Below are 9,716 nucleotides of genomic sequence, written 5' to 3'. Positions count from 1 at the left end.
AATCCAGCCTCTTAAGGCTAAATACACAGTTCATATATTTCAACACAAATACCAATTCAACCATTCATGCAAATATTGTCACAAGCCATTCGATTCAAAATACAATTTATAACACAACAAGTAGCAATCTCCAATTACTTTTGAATTTCTTCGTTAAAATGAAATCACCTTTTAAAAGAATTCAAATTTGATCTTCAAGGAGATATTTTAAATCTTTCTCAAAATATCGGTCCCCACATCACGTTAAAACTCTTTTTGTAAAATGTTCAGTGTAAATATTTGCATGATATTTTGTATCAAAATAGCATGGTGAATATGTAATAAATTTCATGAATGCACACCACACAAACAATAAGGCACAATTTCCTTTGATATAAATCTTTTCGAAAAGCTTGTTTCCTGGTTTAAAACACTTTACGTCTAATATATATATATATATATATATATATATTTCAAATGATTTCTAAAAATAACTTACACCCACAATTCCTTAAAATTCTATCAACGCATGCTTTCCATAAATTTTGTACTTCACGTAAAATATATGTACATGTATATATATACGAAATTCTTTAAAATTGACACCCCTACTCACCTCATCATAGTGGAATATTACTTCACTATTGATTCGTACGCGTATAATTATTCCTATTTGTCGGTCACATACTTCGTTCAGCATGCCTCCACGACAACTTTCCTAGCAACAATTTAAACTTAGTATACTTAATCACACATTTATATGGGTAGCAACTTAATTAAAAATTCTTTAAGCAACTTGCATATTTTTCATCTAAAATATGCACAATATTAAACTACCCATAAATCTTAAAATATAAAATTAACTTGCTATTGGGCCTTCTTCATGGGCTTCTCCATTTGTTCTATTTGGGTCAAACTTATTTATTTTTATTTTCTATTGGGCCATGCCCACTTATTTTCTATTGGGTCATGCCCATTTATTTTCTATTTGGGTCATGCCCATTTTTATTTTCTATTTGGGCCATGCCCATTTTTATTTTCTACTTCTGTTCTTTTCTTTTTCTTTCTTTTTTCTCTCTTTCACTGTCACTCCCTTCACCACCATGTCTTCCTCTCTTCACCATCGTGGCTTCCTCTCTTCCTTGGGTCATTTTCTTCCTCCTCCGATGGCAGCACTTTCAACTCTTTTTTCCTCAAAAATTTGGCAGCACCAAGCTGCTTTTTCTCCCTCAAATTGGCAGCACAATGCTGTCCAATATTTCTGCACAAATTGGCAGCAAACAACTCCAATTTTTCTGCAATAAACAACTCCAATTTTTCTGAACAAACAACTCCAAATTTTTTGCACAATTTTTTTGCACAAATTGGTAGCAAATAGCTCCAATTTTTCTGCACAAATTGGCAACACTTTGCTGCCCTTTAATGGCAGCAAAACCTCTAAAATTTCTAGCTACAAATTCACACAATTTCAGCAGCAAAAACCTTGAATTTTCAGCACCAAAATCAGCCATAGAAACCTTAAAAATTCTAGCAATTAACTTTAAAAAAAATCAGCTTTCCTACCTCAAAATTTTCAGTTTTCTTATTCCTCCAAAATTGCAGCAAAAACTCTCTTTTTCCTTCCCTAAAGTGCAGCAAAACCATTCTCTTTGCTCTTCCTCTCTCACGGTACTTTCTCTCCCTTTTTCTCTTCATTTCTTTCTTCCTTTATTTTTCTTATCTTTTTCTTCTTCACTAACCGACTTAACTTTTCTCTCTTCCTTTTTCTTTCCTCACATGGCCGGCCCCCACCTTCTTTTCTACACTATTCTCTTTTGTTTTCTTTACTTTTTTGTCTTTCTTCCTTTCTTTTGTATGGCCGGCCATTCACCTCACTTGGTTCCAATTTAATATTATTCCAAATAACTTTGACTTTTCTTCATTCCCATCCAAACCACATCATTTCCATTCTTGACTCATGTGGTCACTCCTGTACATATAAAAATATTGTTTAACTTTTCAACATCTTTTCTTCATTATTTTATCATCCATTTTATTTTCATTTCTTCAAAACAATAAAATTTACATATTATGCCTTAACTTCATTTTATTTGGTACTCAATCTTCTAATTTTCGTATCTTAAAATTTGATCATTTCGACATGTTTAAAAATTATAATTTTCTTCTATCTTCCTTTTCTTACACGTGTATAATCAAAATATCGAGATCGCATTTCAACGCGGTGTCACCATAATATTTAAATATTTACTTACCCGCGTTAGCTCGATTTAATAAAATCACGCTGTCACAATTATCGTCGTTTTCCTTCAAAATTCTTCTTTACTTCTTCTCCCCCACTTAAATTAGTCATATTCCATTTTTCATGACTAATTCCGATAACATATAAAATATTAATATTTTAATATTATTTTATTGAATAAAATATTATTTTATTTCAAAATTTTTCACTTGCCTTCTTTGGTCCCAAAACGCATTATTACATCTCGGTTTACTTCCGAATCATCTTTTAGCTTACTAATTCATCTCCAACGAAAATATTATTATTTAATTATTGTTTCTGCACGCGCGAAGCATTTTATTCTTGAACGTTCCTTTCATCTTTTGTCGCTCTTTAGCACGCCAATTCACATCAAACGATCATTCGTTTGATCAATAAGGTCTTATTTGTGTCCAACAAGGGTGCGGGCTATTACAATCCTCGAAAAAGAGAAGGAGCAAATATTTAAGATGGTTAGAAAAAGGAAGTAAAAACTCTAGAAGAGACCCTTGACATAATTGATAAAAAAAAATTCAAAAGAAATTCAGGTACTTGAAATCATTGAAATGAATAAATCTCAATCAATTATGTCATGATGAGAAAAGGTGGAATCGGTAAATAAAGGTCGATGATATTTTTGTATATAATATAAAGCTCAATATTATGAAAAAAAAAATGAGGATCTTGAACCTACATTTATTGAAGAATGTAGACAAAGAAATAATTGGCCAATGTGGAAAGACGCAATCAAGGTGGAATTCACTTGCAAAACATGAAATTTTTGGACATGTAGTCTTTACATCAAATGGTGTAAAACCAATGGGACATAAATGGGTACTTGTGCGAATATGAAATGAGAAAATTGATTATGAGATATAAAGCATGGCTTGTCACACAAGGTTTTACCCAAAGACCTGGTACTTGGTATTGAATATGAAGAGATATATTCTTTGTAGTGGATGAAATTATAATTCCATATTATCTAGTTTGGCAATATATAAGAAAATTGAAATGCGCTTAATGAATGTAGCTACAGCCTTTTATATAGCTCACTTGATAATGATATGTGTATGAAACATCCTTGAAGGATTTAAGTTGCTTGAAGCACAAAATTTGAATTATCGAGAAATTTATTCGATCAAATTAAATAAATCTTTATATGGATCAAAGCAATCCAAACACATGTGGTATAATCGTCTAAGTGAATATTTGTTGAAAAAAGGCTATAAAAATAATCCTATATGCCCATGTGTTTTATAAAAGGATTTATATATGAATTTATCATAAATTGTTGTTTATGTTGATGACTTGAACATTATTGGAACTCCTAAAGAGTTATTAAAAGTTGTTGATTTCTTAAAGAAAGAATTTGAGATTAAAGACTTTGAAAAAATAAAGTTTTGTTTAGGTTTTCATATTGCACACTTGACAAATGGAATTTTTGTCCATCAATCTAATTATAGAGCAAAAGTGCTAAACCAATTTTATATGGACAAAACACATTCATTGAGTTCAGCAGTGGTTGTAAGGTCACTAGATGTGAAAAATAAACCTTTTCCGACCTCATGAAAATAATAAAGAACTTTTTGGTCCTGAAGTATTATATCTTATTATAATTGAAGCACAAATGTATCTTGCTAGTAATACATGACTTGATACATCATTTTTTGTGAATTTATTAGCAAGATATAGTTCTTCACCAACTCGAAGACATTGGAATGGAATTAAATATATACTTTGATATCTTCGAGGAATAAGGGATATGGGATTACATTATTCAAATGCATCAAAATAAAATTTAATTGGTTATGTAGATGCAGGATATTTATATGATCCACATAAAGCTTGATCCCAGACAAGTTATTTATTTATATGTGAAGGTACTACTATTTCATTACGTTTTATAAAACAAACTATAGTTTCTATTTCTTCTAACCATGAAGAAATTTTAACGATTCATGAGGCAAGTCATAAATGTGCTTGGTTAAGATCTGTAACTCAATATATTTTAGAAATGTGTGGCTTGTCAACCAAAAGGGAAATTCAAACAATGTTATATGAGGATAATATTGTTTGTATAACACAGTTAAAGGAAGAAGACATTAAAAGCGATAAAATAAAACATATTTTGCCAAAATTCACCAAATTTCTTTTTCACTCATGATCTCCAAGAAAAGGGTGATATTAGAGTTTAACAAATTCAGTCAAGTGCCAATCTAGTAGATTTGTTCACTGAAGTCATTCTTGCTGCAATATTTGAAACGTTGGTACAAAAGATTGGAATATATCATTTTAAAGATCTCTATAATGCAGTCATCAGGAGAAGCAAAATACGCATTGTACTTTTTTCTTTTATCACGGTTTTTCCCACTGGGTTTTTCTTGATAAGGTTTTTAATGAGGTAGTATTTCAAAAGTGTATTCTTGAAAAGATTTTGTACATTTTTTCCTTTAGTCGGATTTTTTTCCCATGAGGTTTTTTTCTAGTAAGGTTTTAATGAGAAATATTCTTAATACAATGGATATTCAAGGGCAGGTGTTATGTATATTTTTGTGAATATCTATTATGTTATCTACCTTGTTTTGGATGTAAATTAGATTGGATCAACCGTAGGATTTAATCCATCCATCTAAGCTATTGGTATTATCTTTATCTTGTAAATTCAATCTAGATAAAGGGTTATTAGCCTATAAATAGGCATTTTCACTTCATTTGTAAATACACATTTGAATAAGATCTTCTTACTCCCTCTAAATACTTTGTTTCTCTCTAAATACTTTCTCTTATATTTCTTTTATATTTGTTCTCTTAAGATTTATTTCAAATAGTATTCAACTATTATTTAAAGGTTTTCTTTCTTTTTCACCAAACAGGATTTTAATGTCAAATACATCGTTTCTTTTTTTCTCTTCTTTTTAAGAAAATTGAAACATCATGGTCCGATTACTTGTTAGATCAATAAAAATCTAATACTATTACTATTATACAAAGTGTGAGAGCTATTCTATTTTTGTATGGATTTTTTGGATTTTAACATTTGATGTCATATATAAGCTTGAAGCAGACTTGTTTTACTTTCGCTTATTATGTAATTAAAGATAACATGAATACCTTTTATGGTAATTTTAATCAAAATTAAAGCTTATATGATTTATTTTGCCAAACAACTTACCTAACAACTTTAGTTTAATTTTAAAAGCCACTATTTTTCATTAAAGCTTCATAATAGTTTTTAAGCTAAAAAAAAGCTATGCCAAATAAGCTTTATGTTGAAAAATTATGTATTTTTATACTTATTCTTGTACATTTATGTTAAAATTAAAAAAATGTTATTTTTGTAACATTAACATTTTAAAAGTTTTATGTAAGAATTAGTTTAAAGAATTACAAATTTCTAAAAAAATCTTTCTGAAAAAAACTTAATATGCTTTTTATTTTACTTATCTGGCCTTAGCAAAATAGATCAAAATTAGTAAGACAGAAGCACGAAGAAAGAAGAAAAATAAGAGAGAGAGAGAGAAACAAATTAAAGTAAAGTAACAAATGAAAAAAGAAAATGGATAAAACACCCAAACACCTCTAAGTTTTGATCAAAATTACATGGAGGTTCATTAATTTTCAAAATGAACACTTCACCCCAAACATCTAAACAACTTTAATGTTAATTATGAAATGTCTAAAATACCTTTTTTCATTTTTCTATTGTTTCTTTCTCTTAGGTCTGCCGACAACCTCCCTTTGCACTGGCAGACCACCCATATCCACCTTGCGCTCCCCTAGAGAGCACCAAATCGATGCTCCTTGAAAGCACCGGGGCTCCTTAAAAAAGCACCAGAGTTTTGGGAGCCCTAAATCAGGCTCCTCAAGGGAGCATCGAATCTGGTGCTCCCCTAGGGAGCTTGATCTTCAACCGCGGGTAGTTAAATTTTTTTTAAAAAATAAAAATTATAATTTATTTAATGGTAGTTTTAAAATTAATAAAAGATAAAAATATCTTAAAAATATTGTTACGTCATTAAACTAACATAAATATTGACGATTAACTAACATAAACATCTCTCATTTCTTCACTTTTTTTCTTGGATATTTTTCATAAGATCTTCTATTTCTCATATTCTTCAAAGATCTCATGGGTCTTTGTCTTCTTATTTTCCCATTTTGTGTTGTTGTTGTCAATTTTGCACACGTAAGTATACGTATCGAACAAGTAATACAGACAGTCAGTTCAGAATCGTATCCCACAGGGATTTGCTTCTAATTTTTCACTAAGTACTAAAATTATGACAAATTAATTTTATTCAAGCAACTTGATGTTTTAGAAAATTAATTAAAACTAAATGAAAGCAACTACTAAATTAATTAACAGAAACTAAAAATTCAATTGAGAAAGGCAATATATTAGAATCTAGGATTATTTGTTCATTCAATACTTCATCTGATATTAGCTTGTCTTGTTATTTTTCTTTCTTAGGTGGTTTTACTAACCTAGAATCCAAAGCTAAGGACAAGTCTCCGTCAAGTTGCTTGTACAAATACCTAACTTAATTAGTTTACTATATGTCTATCGGAATCAATTAAATTAAGTTCATTAAGCAAGTGTCCTAATATGGCTATGTATGGCAATTGGCGTATGTCTACCCGAATCGTGAATCAGATCACCTAACTGTCGTGAACATACACTATTTAAACCTTAGTCCAATCTAAAATCTCTCTGCAGAGTCTCAATTAGATTAACGAATCTGTTAATTGTTGACCACACAATCAAAAGCATTAAGAATAGATTCGAATAAGCAAAACTACACCCATTCATAATAAATAAAAGAGAAACTAATATTCAAACTACATGTTGAAATCCACCACAATCGTAGAAAGATAATTTAGCTCATAATATCTAATAAAAATAATATCCAAAGAAATTTAGCCATGAATCCAAGCCAAAAAAAATAAGAAAAGCACAAAAGTAGAGAAAGAAACTAATTATTGAAGCTTTGCAATCTCAATTCTCTCTCAATTTATCTTGTTTTCTTGCTTTGTTCTTGGTTCCAAAACTCTAGAATAGTTGGCTATTGCCCCCTCTTTAAAATCTTTGAAAAAGGTCCCTTAAATAGGCTCTAAGTAACCTAATTTCCAAAATCTCGTCAACTTTTTATCTTTTAAAAATCGCCCAGAGTTGCGTCGCTACTTTTTCAACGCAATAGCGTTGAACTCTCTAGAAAATGTGGTGTGCTTCCTTTCACCAGCGCTATAGCCTTGTTCTTCTAGCATTGCGACGATTTATCAAATTCGAATGTAATTTTCACCCTGATTTGTTCTGAACTGGCCAAAGTGATAAACATGAAATTTTATCCCTGTCTCGTAACTTTTCAATGGCTTAAGAATCACATCAGTTGGACTAATGGATTGAAAGATATGCTCCAAATACTGCATCATATTCAGTCCATGCATATTGCTGTTGTCACGATCCGGAACTCCCCAAATGGCCCGTGACAACCGCTGCGAGGCCTCGACAGACATTCTTCACCCCGAATGTCGATTGAAACCTTGCAAGGCTTAGCATCAACTTCCGCATCTCCCCGGTGAGCAACAGTTATTAAATCTCGCATTTCAAAAAAAATATAAGTCATTTTTAAATAAGAATAATAAAATATTATTTTTTGGCTCATAGGGGTATTTTCGTAATTTTTCGTCAAAAATCTCAAAACTTGCTAAAAATGTAGTAGGTAAGCAGAAAATATATATTTAATGATTTAAAAACAATTAAGTATCTAAAACGTTCATTTGGAAGCAAATTGTTGACAACTAGTACTATTCAAAAATAATAAATAAAATATTCTATTTTCTCATAAAATAAATTGTTATAGAAATATTCGTAAATAATTTTTCGCACATGAAAGTAAAGTAAAAATTGTATGAATAGAAATACAGATAACCAAAATATAAGTTTTGATCTGCAATGACACGTGGGCTCCAATTGACCAAGAGGATGTAAGACTGTGAACTCTTACTTTCTATAATGCAGTTCCGAGCTTAGTTCTCGTCTTACTCGACTATCTACAAACTGTCCTGAGCCTGAAAAATGTATAGGAAGAAGGGGTGAGATTTTATAATCCCAGTGAGTAAACAGATACCATCTAAAGCATCTAAAGCCGAGTAAATGGAGACAATTAAAATAAGTCATCATACTGTAATTTCATTACCTTTCAGTTCATTTCAACCAAATAAAATCAATCCATATAAATCGAGTAATCAACTTGGCTTATGAATTTCTTAAAATTTTGGCTCGTGCCAAAACTCATACTCGGTGATACCTTGCGCAGGGCATCCAACCGAGTCCGCCAAGGCTGTTAAAATTTCGTATACACTTAAAATATATTTTTAGTTTGAGAAAATACAGCCGTTCCTTGGCGTTGGTTGAGTTCCCCTTCACGTGGTGGTTTGGCGTGAAGTGAACCCTAAGCTATACCCCAGGAGATACTCTACGCGCCTCTCCGTTCGAGGTAATAATATAATGGAGTTTACCGTGCCCCTCTAATAGGCTGGTCCACGGAACCCCCTCTGCAGTAAATAATTAATATATAATCCACCAATCAATAAAATTCATTCTAGCATGACATGACAATTTATTGCAACCTAGCCTCTCAAGGCTGAATACACAGTATAAATAATTCTAACACCAAAATCAGTTTAGCCATTCATGCTCATTTATTATCATAAGCCATTCAATTCAAAACCATAAATTTGCAACACAAACTAGCAGTCTCCAATTACTCTATTTTCAAAACCAATATTCGATTTTCCAGAAAATTTATAAAATCATTTTATAAAATCACAATTTCTCTTAAAACATAGCAATTTACCATTTAAACTCATTTTTCATAAAATCACACAGTTGTATAAAACTACTCTAGATAATTAAGACGATAATAAGTTCACTCACAGTATTAGGAGTAGAAATACTCATTTCTTCCGCCCTTGGGTGCAGTCTCTTACCCGAAACAATTGACTCACCACCTATCCATAATCTATGACACAAAATTCAATAAATTGTGTCAATTTATCATAAATTATTTCAGGCTCTTATCCATGCGTATGCACTAGATAGGATTTGAAATGTTTAAACAATCGCTTAATTGCGGTGTCCGACCTAACTCGCCTATACACGGTGTAAAGTCCTAAAATCCCCAATTCGACTCCAATTCCATCCATTTCAATTTCAATTATCCAATTATATCCACAATACCTCAATGACTGTGAATTTGGTCCAATTTATCAGTTCGGACTATAAATTACGCTTTTACCCCTAGTGGGTAAAAATTTCAATTTATTGCACCGAAAATTCCCATTTAATTTCCAATCTCATAATTCATCATTTTTCCACCCAATTCTCTTAAAATAAAGTCAACCTCATCCTCACATACCATTGGCTAGATTCGGCCTAGGGAAATTCATGGAGAAGATAAATATTTTTCTTTTTGTTTTA

At 31.1% G+C, this 9,716-nt stretch overlaps 1 long non-coding RNA gene across 1 annotated transcript; it reads right to left on the bottom strand.

The window, feature by feature from the left end:
- Nucleotides 1-512: 512 nt before the first annotated feature.
- LOC148760830 (uncharacterized) lies at nt 513-1,920 on the bottom strand. Its single transcript, XR_016028272.1, has 2 exons — nt 848-1,920; nt 513-697 (listed from the first exon to the last, which is right to left on the bottom strand). It is a non-coding gene; the product is annotated as an uncharacterized LOC148760830 (long non-coding RNA).
- Nucleotides 1,921-9,716: the final 7,796 nt, after the last annotated feature.

The sequence above is a fragment of the Theobroma cacao genome, chromosome 9, assembly GCF_053813885.1.
Source record: "Theobroma cacao isolate CCN51 chromosome 9, ASM5381388v1, whole genome shotgun sequence".
NCBI classification, from domain to species: Eukaryota; Viridiplantae; Streptophyta; class Magnoliopsida; order Malvales; family Malvaceae; genus Theobroma; species Theobroma cacao.
Note: the sequence above shows the minus strand (reverse complement) of the source record. Positions and strands in the feature narration are given on the sequence as shown.